The following is a 15,254-nucleotide window of genomic DNA, read 5'->3' on the forward strand; positions in this document are numbered from 1 at the left end:
CTGAGTCAGCTCTCCATACTTGTCCTGAGGTGCGTGCTAGCTGTCTGGTGAAGACTGTGCCAGCTCCACGCACCAGGCCTCCTGTGCGCCTCTCCAGCCCTGCACGTCTTGTGCCAGCTTGGTGCTCCAGACTTCCAGTGCGCCTCCACAGCCCGGTGAGTCCTGCGCCCGCTCCACGCACAGTTTCCCCAGTTCGCCTGGAGAACACAGTGCGGCCTGAGCCAACTCCCCGTGCTTACCGTGGCGAGCATTTGACTGGTCAGGCCCCGTGCTATGGGGTGATGCGCACGGTGTCGAGGCCGAGCATCCACAGGCCGGTGTGCTTGGTGCCAGCGTCCCACATTTGCAGGGGGGAAGCGGGCACCCAGCCAGTGCGGGTGGTGCCAGTCCTGCGCTCAAGACTGCCAGTGCGCCTCCACGGCCCAGTGTATCCGGTGCCTGCTCCCAGAGCCAGGCCTCCTGCAAGTCTCCCCAGCCTGGTGAGTCCTGTGCCTGCTCCCAGAGCCACGCCTCCTGCAAGTCTCCCCAGCCTGGTGAGTCCTGTGCCTGCTCCCAGAGCCAGGCCTTCTGCATGTCTCCCCAGCCTGGTGTGTCCTGCGCCAGAGTCACCCGCCTGTCCGGCGCTGCCAGAGTCACCCGCCTGTCCGGCGCTGCCAGAGTCACCCGCCGGTCCGGCGCTGCCAGAGTCACCCGCCTGTCCGGCGCTGCCAGAGTCACCCGCCAGTCCGGCGCTGCGAGAGTCGCCTGCCAGTCCAGAGCTCCCAGAGTCGCCCTCCAGTCCGGGGTCGGCAGTGAGGGACCCCGCTCTAGAGGCGCCACCAAAGTGGGGTGAGCCAGGGGTGGAGCGGGGTCTGCGTCCCGCCCCTGAGCCGCCACAGCGGATAGATGCCCACCCGGACCATCCCCTATAGGTTTAGGTTTTGCGGCCGGAGTCCACCCCTTTGGGGGGGTGGGGGTGGGGGGTACTGTCACGCCCTGACCTTAGAGTTCCTTTTTATGTCTCTATTTTGGTTTGGTCAGGGCGTGAGTTGGGGTGGGCATTCTATGTTCTATTTTCTATGTTTTGTATTTCTTTGTTTTGGCCTGGTATGGCTCTCAATCAGGGACAGCTGTACTTCGTTGTCGCGGATTGGGAGCCATACTTAGGTAGCCTGTCCTTGTGGGTAGTTAACTTTGTTTGTGGCACTTTGCCCTGTAAGCTTCACGGTCGTTTTGTATTGTTTATTGGTTTTGCTGGCGACATTCAATAAAGAGAAAAATGTACGCTCACCACGCTGCACCTTGGTCTACTTCATCCGACGGTCGTGACAGAACTACCCACCACCAAAGGACCAAGCAGCGTGGCCAGGAGAGGCAGCCCCAATATGTGCCCCCAATATTTGGGGGGGGGGGGGGCACATGGGACGGTCGGCGGAGCCGAGGATGGAACCAGAGCCAGTCGGGGTGAAATTGGAGGTGAGTGAAGGGAGCGAAGCAGAGACAGTGAAGGAGTTGATTGGGAGATTGGAGGAGAGAGCTATGAGAGAGCTGCTGTGTTGGTGCATGAGGCACGACATTCGCCCTACGGAGCGTGTCCTCGAATTGATGTCACCTGAGTCAGCTCTCCATACTTGTCCTGAGGTGCGTGCTAGCTGTCTGGTGAAGACTGTGCCAGCTCCACGCACCAGGCCTCCTGTGCGCCTCTCCAGCCCTGCACGTCTTGTGCCAGCTTGGTGCTCCAGACTTCCAGTGCGCCTCCACAGCCCGGTGAGTCCTGCGCCCGCTCCACGCACAGTTTCCCCAGTTCGCCTGGAGAACACAGTGCGGCCTGAGCCAACTCCCCGTGCTTACCGTGGCGAGCATTTGACTGGTCAGGCCCCGTGCTATGGGGTGATGCGCACGGTGTCGAGGCCGAGCATCCACAGGCCGGTGTGCTTGGTGCCAGCGTCCCACATTTGCAGGGGGGAAGCGGGCACCCAGCCAGTGCGGGTGGTGCCAGTCCTGCGCTCAAGACCGCCAGTGCGCCTCCACGGCCCAGTGTATCCGGTGCCTGCTCCCAGAGCCAGGCCTCCTGCAAGTCTCCCCAGCCTGGTGAGTCCTGTGCCTGCTCCCAGAGCCACGCCTCCTGCAAGTCTCCCCAGCCTGGTGAGTCCTGTGCCTGCTCCCAGAGCCAGGCCTTCTGCATGTCTCCCCAGCCTGGTGTGTCCTGCGCCAGAGTCACCCGCCTGTCCGGCGCTGCCAGAGTCACCCGCCTGTCCGGCGCTGCCAGAGTCACCCGCCTGTCCGGCGCTGCCAGAGTCACCCGCCAGTCCGGCGCTGCGAGAGTCGCCTGCCAGTCCAGAGCTCCCAGAGTCGCCCTCCAGTCCGGGGTCAGCAGTGAGGGACCCCGCTCTAGAGGCGCCACCAAAGTGGGGTGAGCCAGGGGTGGAGCGGGGTCTGCGTCCCGCCCCTGAGCCGCCACAGCGGATAGATGCCCACCCGGACCATCCCCTATAGGTTTAGGTTTTGCGGCCGGAGTCCACCCCTTTGGGGGGGTGGGGGTGGGGGGTACTGTCACGCCCTGACCTTAGAGTTCCTTTTTATGTCTCTATTTTGGTTTGGTCAGGGCGTGAGTTGGGGTGGGCATTCTATGTTCTATTTTCTATGTTTTGTATTTCTTTGTTTTGGCCTGGTATGGCTCTCAATCAGGGACAGCTGTACTTCGTTGTCGCGGATTGGGAGCCATACTTAGGTAGCCTGTCCTTGTGGGTAGTTAACTTTGTTTGTGGCACTTTGCCCTGTAAGCTTCACGGTCGTTTTGTATTGTTTATTGGTTTTGCTGGCGACATTCAATAAAGAGAAAAATGTACGCTCACCACGCTGCACCTTGGTCTACTTCATCCGACGGTCGTGACAGAACTACCCACCACCAAAGGACCAAGCAGCGTGGCCAGGAGAGGCAGCCCCAATATGTGCCCCCAATATTTGGGGGGGGGGGGGCACATGGGACGGTCGGCGGAGCCGAGGATGGAACCAGAGCCAGTCGGGGTGAAATTGGAGGTGAGTGAAGGGAGCGAAGCAGAGACAGTGAAGGAGTTGATTGGGAGATTGGAGGAGAGAGCTATGAGAGAGCTGCTGTGTTGGTGCATGAGGCACGACATTCGCCCTACGGAGCGTGTCCTCGAATTGATGTCACCTGAGTCAGCTCTCCATACTTGTCCTGAGGTGCGTGCTAGCTGTCTGGTGAAGACTGTGCCAGCTCCACGCACCAGGCCTCCTGTGCGCCTCTCCAGCCCTGCACGTCTTGTGCCAGCTTGGTGCTCCAGACTTCCAGTGCGCCTCCACAGCCCGGTGAGTCCTGCGCCCGCTCCACGCACAGTTTCCCCAGTTCGCCTGGAGAACACAGTGCGGCCTGAGCCAACTCCCCGTGCTTACCGTGGCGAGCATTTGACTGGTCAGGCCCCGTGCTATGGGGTGATGCGCACGGTGTCGAGGCCGAGCATCCACAGGCCGGTGTGCTTGGTGCCAGCGTCCCACATTTGCAGGGGGGAAGCGGGCACCCAGCCAGTGCGGGTGGTGCCAGTCCTGCGCTCAAGACCGCCAGTGCGCCTCCACGGCCCAGTGTATCCGGTGCCTGCTCCCAGAGCCAGGCCTCCTGCAAGTCTCCCCAGCCTGGTGAGTCCTGTGCCTGCTCCCAGAGCCACGCCTCCTGCAAGTCTCCCCAGCCTGGTGAGTCCTGTGCCTGCTCCCAGAGCCAGGCCTTCTGCATGTCTCCCCAGCCTGGTGTGTCCTGCGCCAGAGTCACCCGCCTGTCCGGCGCTGCCAGAGTCACCCGCCTGTCCGGCGCTGCCAGAGTCACCCGCCTGTCCGGCGCTGCCAGAGTCACCCGCCAGTCCGGCGCTGCGAGAGTCGCCTGCCAGTCCAGAGCTCCCAGAGTCGCCCTCCAGTCCGGGGTCAGCAGTGAGGGACCCCGCTCTAGAGGCGCCACCAAAGTGGGGTGAGCCAGGGGTGGAGCGGGGTCTGCGTCCCGCCCCTGAGCCGCCACAGCGGATAGATGCCCACCCGGACCATCCCCTATAGGTTTAGGTTTTGCGGCCGGAGTCCACCCCTTTGGGGGGGTGGGGGTGGGGGGTACTGTCACGCCCTGACCTTAGAGTTCCTTTTTATGTCTCTATTTTGGTTTGGTCAGGGCGTGAGTTGGGGTGGGCATTCTATGTTCTATTTTCTATGTTTTGTATTTCTTTGTTTTGGCCTGGTATGGCTCTCAATCAGGGACAGCTGTACTTCGTTGTCGCGGATTGGGAGCCATACTTAGGTAGCCTGTCCTTGTGGGTAGTTAACTTTGTTTGTGGCACTTTGCCCTGTAAGCTTCACGGTCGTTTTGTATTGTTTATTGGTTTTGCTGGCGACATTCAATAAAGAGAAAAATGTACGCTCACCACGCTGCACCTTGGTCTACTTCATCCGACGGTCGTGACAGAACTACCCACCACCAAAGGACCAAGCAGCGTGGCCAGGAGAGGCAGCCCCAATATGTGCCCCCAATATTTGGGGGGGGGGGGGCACATGGGACGGTCGGCGGAGCCGAGGATGGAACCAGAGCCAGTCGGGGTGAAATTGGAGGTGAGTGAAGGGAGCGAAGCAGAGACAGTGAAGGAGTTGATTGGGAGATTGGAGGAGAGAGCTATGAGAGAGCTGCTGTGTTGGTGCATGAGGCACGACATTCGCCCTACGGAGCGTGTCCTCGAATTGATGTCACCTGAGTCAGCTCTCCATACTTGTCCTGAGGTGCGTGCTAGCTGTCTGGTGAAGACTGTGCCAGCTCCACGCACCAGGCCTCCTGTGCGCCTCTCCAGCCCTGCACGTCTTGTGCCAGCTTGGTGCTCCAGACTTCCAGTGCGCCTCCACAGCCCGGTGAGTCCTGCGCCCGCTCCACGCACAGTTTCCCCAGTTCGCCTGGAGAACACAGTGCGGCCTGAGCCAACTCCCCGTGCTTACCGTGGCGAGCATTTGACTGGTCAGGCCCCGTGCTATGGGGTGATGCGCACGGTGTCGAGGCCGAGCATCCACAGGCTGGTGTGCTTGGTGCCAGCGTCCCACATTTGCAGGGGGGAAGCGGGCACCCAGCCAGTGCGGGTGGTGCCAGTCCTGCGCTCAAGACCGCCAGTGCGCCTCCACGGCCCAGTGTATCCGGTGCCTGCTCCCAGAGCCAGGCCTCCTGCAAGTCTCCCCAGCCTGGTGAGTCCTGTGCCTGCTCCCAGAGCCACGCCTCCTGCAAGTCTCCCCAGCCTGGTGAGTCCTGTGCCTGCTCCCAGAGCCAGGCCTTCTGCATGTCTCCCCAGCCTGGTGTGTCCTGCGCCAGAGTCACCCGCCTGTCCGGCGCTGCCAGAGTCACCCGCCTGTCCGGCGCTGCCAGAGTCACCCGCCTGTCCGGCGCTGCCAGAGTCACCCGCCAGTCCGGCGCTGCGAGAGTCGCCTGCCAGTCCAGAGCTCCCAGAGTCGCCCTCCAGTCCGGGGTCAGCAGTGAGGGACCCCGCTCTAGAGGCGCCACCAAAGTGGGGTGAGCCAGGGGTGGAGCGGGGTCTGCGTCCCGCCCCTGAGCCGCCACAGCGGATAGATGCCCACCCGGACCATCCCCTATAGGTTTAGGTTTTGCGGCCGGAGTCCACCCCTTTGGGGGGGTGGGGGTGGGGGGTACTGTCACGCCCTGACCTTAGAGTTCCTTTTTATGTCTCTATTTTGGTTTGGTCAGGGCGTGAGTTGGGGTGGGCATTCTATGTTCTATTTTCTATGTTTTGTATTTCTTTGTTTTGGCCTGGTATGGCTCTCAATCAGGGACAGCTGTACTTCGTTGTCGCTGATTGGGAGCCATACTTAGGTAGTCCTTTTTCCCACCTGTCCTTGTGGGTAGTTAACTTTGTTTGTGGCACTTTGCCCTGTAAGCTTCACGGTCGTTTTGTATTGTTTATTGGTATTGCTGGCGACATTCAATAAAGAGAAAAATGTACGCTCACCACGCTGCACCTTGGTCTACTTCATCTGACGGTCGTGACAGTAACAGACACATCTCAACATCAACTGTTCAGAGGAGACTGTGTGAATCAGACCTTCATGGTTGAATTTCTGCAAAGAAACCACTACTAAAAGACACCAATAAGAACAAGAGACTTGCTTGGGCTAAGAAACTCAAGCAATGGACATTAGACCGGTGGAAATCTGTCCTTTGGTTTGATGAGTCCAAATTTGAGATTTTTGGTTCCCACCGCCCTGTCTTTGTGAGACGCAGAGTAGGTAAACAGATGATCTCCACATGTGTGGTTCCCACCGTGAAGCATGGAGGAGGAGGGGTGATGGTGTGGGGATGCTTTGCTGGTGACACTGTCAGTGATTCATTTAGAATTCAAGGCACACTTAACCAGCATGGCTACCACAGCATTCTGCAGCGATACGCCATCCCATCTGGTTTGCGCTTAGTAGGACTGTAATGACCCAACACACCACCAGGCTGTGTAAGGGCTATTAGACCAAGAAGGAGAGTGATGGAGTGTGTCATCAGAATCAACCAACCTCAAGCCAATTGAGATTATTATAATATATTTTTTATTTAACCTTTATTTAACTAGGCAAGTCAGTTAAGAACAAATTCTTATTTACTATGACGGCCTACACCGGCCAAACCCTAACCCGGACGACGCTGGGCCAATTGGGTGCCGCCCTATAGGACTCCCAATCACGTCCGGTTGTGATACAGCTTGGAATCTAACCAGGGTCTGTAGTGACCCTGGTAGTGACCCTGTAGTGACGCCTCTAGCACTGAGGTGCAGTGCATTAGACTGCTGTGCCACTCGGGAGATGGTTTGGGATAAGTTGGACAGCAGAGTGAAGGAAAAGCAGTCAACAAGTGCTCAGCATATGTGGGAACTCCTTCAAGACAGTTGGAAAAGCAATCCAGGTGAAGCTGGTTGAGAGAATGCCAAGAGTGTGCAAAGCTGTCATCAAGGCAAAGGGTGGCTACTTTGAAGAATCCCAAAATATAAAATGTATTTTGATTTGTTGAACACTGTTTTGGTTACTACATGATTCCATGTGTTATTTCATCGTTTTGATGTCTTCGCTATTATTCAACAATGTAGAAAATAGTACAAATAAAGAGAAACCCTTGAATGAGCAGGTGTGTCCAAACTTGGCTGGTACTGTATAATTTAGTTTATGTCTAGTCTATTATAATAAACAGTTTAACATCAAATAATACATGTATATATATTTATATTTATTTTCCGGGCTCTGACATTGCTTGCTCTGTTATTTCTTATTTTCTTTATTTTTATTTTTTGGATTTGCGTGTATTGTTTTGTATTGTTAGGTATTACTGCACTGTTGGTGCAAGAAACATAAGCATGGAAGGCTTATAAACGCAATCCCAAGAATAAAAAGAAAGAATTTACACATTATTTGCGATAACATCTACAAGATATGTGTACGCGACCAATAACATTGGATTTGATTTATATGTGTGAAATGTAACACCATATATTGTCAGCAAACGGTATATACATTCAACACTATATAGCACATACTTTCTGACATAAACATGAATCACAAGATAGTGACATTGTAATCTAGGCTAGGAATAAGCTCAAATGTATATTTTTGGGTAACACTTTACATTTAGTCTCCCTTATACCTGTGTAATTACTGTAGTAACAACACAATGCTAATAATTGTGGACTTACATTTCAATTCAATTCAAAGGGGCTTTATTGGCATGGGAAACATGTTTCATTGCCAAAGCAAGAGAAATAAACAAGAAACAAAAGTGAGGAGAAACAAGAAACAACACAAAAACATTCAAAACATGTTTACATTAACACTTTTAACACAATGACAGCATCATTGCATTTTGGTACAGCAGAAGTACATTCATTTCCAATGGAACGCTGCGTTTGCCTTGCAGCATTGCTTTCCAGAGGCAGTTTCAGTGTGTTCGGTGTTGTGCGTTCGCTGTGGTGCTTATCGAACATATGCATATGCCTCAAACTGTATCCCAATGCGTACTATTTTGCGCAAGGACACCGTTGATGTGTTCGAAGCGTAAACATTGCATTCATAAAGGTTTCAAAAGGATAAAGAGGTTTAAATGTTATATTAACAGCTGCAGTGTTTTTAAACAGATAAATATTGTTTGTATTCTCTCTCTCTCCCCCCTCTCCCACCTCTCTCTCTGGCCCCCTCTCTCCCCCCTCACTCTCTCTCTCAATTGAATTTAAGTGGCTTTATTGGCATGGGAAACATATGTTTACATTGCCGAAGCAAGTGAAATAGATAATAAACAAAAGTGAAATAAACAATAAAAAGTTAACAGCAAACACTACACTCACAAAAGTTCCAAAAGAATAAAGACATTTCAAATGTCATATTATGTCTATATAGTGTCTTTCTCTGATTAGAAGGCAGCGTGTGTTCGTGCAGACCCAGAGGGTTGTGTTACGTCCTACTGACAGTCAGGATCTTATTCATGTCTGCAGAGTTTACTGCTGTTTTATCTGCTCTAGGAGCAAAACAAATGTCTCTCTCTCTCTCTCTCTCCCTCTCTCTCTCCCTCTCTCCAACTCCTCCACCACCTCATCCCCCTTCTTCTTCTCTACCCCCTGCTCCTCCACCTCCTTTTCTTCCTCCCCCTGTTCATCAGCAAATGGACGTGCATGCTGACAGAGCAGAAGGGGGATGGAGGAAGGAGGCTGAGTGTGTGATGTAACTGGATAGTGGTAGCCATGTCTAACTGGTACAGTATTCCAGTAGGTAATATATGGGGAGAAGAGTGCTGGTCCTCACATTCACTACTGTACCAGTGTACACACACTACTGTACCAGTATACACACTCTACTGTACCAGTATACACACGCTACTGTACCAGTATACACACGCTACTGTACCAGTATACACACACAATACTGTACCAGTATACACACACAATGCTATACCAGTACACACACAATACTATACCAGTATACATACACTACTGTACCAGTATACACACACAATACTGTACCAGTATACACACACAATACTATACCAGTATACACACACACAATACTATACCAGTATACACACAATACTGTACCAGTATACACACTCTACTGTACCAGTATACACACGCTACTGTACCAGTATACATACACTACTGTACCAGTATACACACACTACAGTACCAGTATACATTCACTACTGTACCAGTATACACACACAATACTGTACCAGTATACACACACAATGCTATACCAGTACACACACAATACTATACCAGTACACATACAATACTATACCAGTATACACACACAATACTGTACCAGTATGCACACACAATACTATACCAGTATACACACACAATACTATACCAGTATACACACAATACTATACCAGTATACACACACTACTGTACCAGTATACATTCACTACTGTACGAGTATACACACACTACTGTACCAGTATAAACACACTACTGTACCAGTATACACATACTACTGTACCAGTGTGCACACTACTGTACCAGTGTACATACACTACTGTACCAGTGTACATACACTACTATACCAGTATACAAACACTAATGTACCAGTGTACACACACTACTGTACCAGTATACATACACTACTGTACCAGTATACACACTACTGTACCAGTATACACACACAATACTGTACCAGTATACACACACTACTGTACCAGTGTACACACACTACTGTACCAGTGTACATACACTACTGTACCAGTATACATACACTACTGTACCAGTGTACATACACTACTGTACCAGTATACACACAATACTATACCAGTATACATACTCTAATGTACCAGTGTACACACACTACTGTACCAGTATACATACACTACTTTACCAGTATACACACACTACAGTACCAGTATACATTCACTACTGTACCAGTATACACACACAATACTGTACCAGTATACACACACAATGCTATACCAGTACACACACAATACTATACCAGTACACATACAATACTATACCAGTATACACACACAATACTGTACCAGTATGCACACACAATACTATACCAGTATACACACACAATACTATACCAGTATACACACAATACTATACCAGTATACACACACTACTGTACCAGTATACATTCACTACTGTACGAGTATACACACACTACTGTACCAGTATAAACACACTACTGTACCAGTATACACATACTACTGTACCAGTGTGCACACTACTGTACCAGTGTACATACACTACTGTACCAGTGTACATACACTACTGTACCAGTATACACACAATACTATACCAGTATACAAACACTAATGTACCAGTGTACACACACTACTGTACCAGTATACATACACTACTGTACCAGTATACACACTACTGTACCAGTATACACACACAATACTGTACCAGTATACACACACTACTGTACCAGTGTACATACACTACTGTACCAGTATACATACACTACTGTACCAGTGTACATACACTACTGTACCAGTATACACACAATACTATACCAGTATACATACTCTAATGTACCAGTGTACACACACTACTGTACCAGTATACATACACTACTTTACCAGTATACACACACTACTGTACCAGTATACATACACTACTGTACCAGTATACACACACGATACTGTACCAGTATACACACACTACTGTACCAGTGTACATACACTACTGTACCAGTATACTACATACACTACTGTACCAGTATACTACATACACTACTGTACCAGTATACTACATACACTACTGTACCAGTATACACACACTACTGTACCAGTGTACATACACTACTGTACCAGTATACATACACTACTGTACCAGTATACATACACTACTGTACCAGTATACACATACTACTGTACCAGTGTACACACACTACTGTACCAGTATACATACTCTACCAGTGTACACACACTACTGTAGCAGTATACATACACTACTGTACCAGTATACACACACTACTGCACCAGTAAACATACACTACTGTACCAGTATACACATGCTACTGTACCAGTGTACATACACTACTGTACCAGTATACACATACTACTGTACCAGTGTACACACACTACTGTACCAGTATACACAAACTACTGTACCAGTATACATACACTACTGTACCAGTATACACATACTGCTGTACCAGTGTACATACACTACTGTACCAGTATACACACACTACTGTACCAGTATACATACACTACTGTACCAGTATACACATACTACTGTACCAGTGTACACACACTACTGTACCAGTATACATTCACTACTACTACTACTTCACTACTACTACTTCACTTCTACTACACACACTACTGTATAGTCAGTGTGTTATTCCTTGAAGGAGTCAAGTTGACACACACACACACACACACACACACACACACACACACACACACACACACACACACACACACACACACACACACACACACACACACACAGGTCTGTGAGTTAGCCATCCATGATCCCTAACTCCTTAAATGGAGCTGCCACTCCGTCCAACCTACCCATGAGCCTCGGCCAGAGGGGGCGGGCGAGCAATCAAATGTTTGACAGGTAACAGACGGCGGGCCAAGCTGTCAATCAAACAACAGACCATTAACTCATTTTCTCAGTGGGTTTTTTTTCTTCACTTTTTTTTAAACCTATACACACACAAGCACGGCTACTGTTGAACCTGTAGTGGCTTCTTATTACAGCTTGACAGTAGGATGGATGAGTGGTGTCCATGTTTAAATCAGCCTCTACTTCCTAACCTGCACTTGGTGAAACATACATTCCTGGGAAATAGTCTGTTTCTCCCTGTCTTCCCTGGCTGGAAGGCTCCTCTTTCTCTCTCTCGTCTCTCTGGTTCCCCCCTCCCCCCAAATTCAGAGCTGACTTCTGGGTATGGATCGATAGTAATCCCGGGCTGCGGGAGCTGTTTATTTTGGAAAGTGTGTGAGCCTGAGGCCCAGCGGGTGATAGAGTCCACTTCTCACACACAGACGCAGCTATAAACCTGTGGGCGAGCGCTGTGGCCACACACAGACAAGTGTTCACAAACATGCATGTGAATGCACGCATTCCAACACATGCACACTCAATTCATTTCAATTCAAGGGGCTTTATTGGCATTTTATATATATATATATATATATATATATATATATATAGCCATAATATGACATTTGAAATGTCTCTATTCCTTTCAAACTTTTGTGAGTGTAATGTTTACTGTTTATTTTTGGCAGTTTATTTTGTTCATTCTCCATTTCACTTGCTGTGGCAATGTAAACATATGTTTCCAAAGCCAATAAAGCCCCTTGAATTGACATGCATTGAGTGTGCATGTGTTTGTAATATATATATACACTGCTCAAAAAAATAAAGGGAACACTTAAACAACACATCCTAGATCTGAATGAAAGAAATAATCTTATTAAATACTTTCTTCTTTACATAGTTGAATGTGCTGACAACAAAATCACACAAAAATAATCAATGGAAATCCAATTTATCAACCCATGTAGGTCTGGATTTGGAGTCACACTCAAAATTAAAGTGGAAAACCACACTACAGGCTGATCCAACTTTGATGTAATGTCCTTAAAACAAGTCAAAATGAGGCTCAGTAGTGTGTGTGGCCTCCACGTGCCTGTATGACCTCCCTACAACGCCTGGGCATGCTCCTGATGAGGTGGCGGATGGTCTCCTGAGGGATCTCCTCCCAGACCTGGACTAAAGCATCCGCCAACTCCTGGACAGTCTCTGGTGCAACGTGGCGTTGGTGGATGGAGCGAGACATGATGTCCCAGATGTGCTCAATTGGATTCAGGTCTGGGGAACGGGCGGGCCAGTCCATAGCATCAATGCCTTCCACTTGCAGGAACTGCTGACACACTCCAGCCACATGAGGTCTAGCATTGTCTTGCATTAGGAGGAACCCAGGGCCAACCGCACCAGTATATGGTCTCACAAGGGGTCTGAGGATCTCATCTCGGTACCTAATGGCAGTCAGGCTACCTCTGGCGAGCACATGGAGGGCTGTGCGGCCCCCCAAAGAAATGCCACCCACACCATGACTGACCAACCGCCAAACCGGTCATGCTGGAGGATGTTGCAGGCAGCAGAACGTTCTCCACGGCGTCTCCAGACTCTGTCACGTCTGTCACATGTGCTCAATGTGAACCTGCTTTCATCTGTGAAGAGCACAGGGCGCCAGTGGTGAATTTGCCAATCTTGGTGTTTTCTGGCAAATGCCAAACGTCCTGCACGGTGTTGGGCTGTAAGCACAACCCCCACCTGTGGACGTCGGGCCCTCATACCACCCTCATGGAGTCTGTTTCTGACCGTTTGAGCAGACACATGCACATTTGTGGCCTGCTGGAGGTCATTTTGCAGGGCTCTGGCAGTGCTTCTCCTGCTCCTCCTTGCACAAAGGCGGAGGTAGCGGTCCTGCTGCTGGGTTGTTGCCTTCCTACGGCCTCCTCCACGTCTCCTGATGTACTGGCCTGTCTTCTGGTAGCGCCTCCCTGCTCTGGACACTACCCTGACATACACAGCAAACCTTCTTGCCACAGCTCGCATTGATGTGCCAACCTGGATGAGCTGCACTACCTGAGCCACTTGTGTGGGTTGTAGACTCCGTCTCATGCTACCACTAGAGTGAAAGCACCGCCAGCATTCAAAAGTGACCAAAACATCAGCCAGGAAGCATAGGAACTGAGAAGTGGTCTGTGGTCCCCACCTGCAGAACCACTCCTTTATTGGGGGTGTCTTGCTAATTGCCTATAATTTCCACCTGTTGTCTATTCCATTTGCACAACAGCATGTGAAATTTATTGTCAATCAGTGTTGCTTCCTAAGTGGACAGTTTGATTTCACAGAAGTGTGATTGACTTGGAGTTACATTGTGTTGTTTAAGTGTTCCCTTTATTTTTTTGAGCAGTGTATATACCAGGATGTATAGTGCCCTGCCCTCTCCCAGTGTCGGTGACGTGGTGCTCAGGATAGAGTGTGAAGGGCAGTACACCTCCAGAGGAATAGAACACAGCCACTACCTCTCTTTCTCTCTACTAGTCTTGTCCCTCCCATTCCTCTCTTCCCTCCCTCTGTCCTCAATGACTCATCCCACCCAGTGAGAGAGAAATGGGGAGAGAGAGAGATGGGGAGAGAGAGAGTACAGGAAAGAGAGAGAGCAGGAAAGAGAGAAAGCAAAAACAGAAAAATAATTTGGTATTATGGAGTGACAACGATGAAATCATATTCAATATTTCCTGTTTATTGTCGACCTTAACATTGAGATTCCATTTTCTGAATGTGAAAAAGTGATTCCTCCATTATCCTCTTCTTCTTTCCATCTCCCTCTCTTTTTGCACAACATTTATTAGAATGACTCAAATGTATGAGATATTTCCACTTGGTTCAAACACACCGAACGAATGTAGATATTTATCATGATAGACATTATGAGCCATGCATACTCTCCTTTACCTAATAACCTTACCTAATCTCTGATCTGTAATCTCTTTACCTCAACTCCTGTGTCTCATGGTGGTAGCAGAGCTACCCACAGAGAAGTACATCTCCTTTAGATCTTGGACATTGAATTCCACAGCAGGTAGCAGTGGATGCCAGTCTCCCCCAAGAGGAGAGGCCTTGGTGGGGGTCGAGTATTACAGCATGAGTCCCTGGGTGTGTTCCTCCTGCCGGGAGGTCTTTACAATATGTAGGTTTGTAAAGCTACCAGTAATTTACCAAAGTTACAAGAATCTTCAGGAATTTTGGTAATTAACAGAAAATCTATGGCAATCTATCGTAACTTCTCTAATTTATACTTGAATATTATATCGGTGTCCATATTATCCATGAGTTTCTAGTGGACAGACCATATGGTACAAGAGAAAATAGCCAAATTAATGAAAAAAGCCTCCAATCAACAATGGCATTAAAACATTTACAACAAATAAATATTGACACGGTTAAATAAATAAAAGTGGGTCAAAAATATATACTGCTCAAAAAAATAAAGGGAACACTTAAACAACACATCCTAGATCTGAATGAAAGAAATAATCTTATTAAATATTTTTTTCTTTACATAGTTGAATGTGCTGACAACAAAATCACACAAAAATAATCAATGGAAATCCAATTTATCAACCCATGGAGGTCTGGATTTGGAGTCACACTCAAAATTAAAGTGGCAAACCAAACTACAGGCTGATCCAACTTTGATGTAATGTCCTTAAAACAAGTCAAAAT

Source organism: Salmo salar, chromosome 15 (assembly GCF_965601325.2).
Source record: "Salmo salar chromosome 15, fSalSal1, whole genome shotgun sequence".
Lineage (NCBI taxonomy): Eukaryota > Metazoa > Chordata > Actinopteri > Salmoniformes > Salmonidae > Salmo > Salmo salar.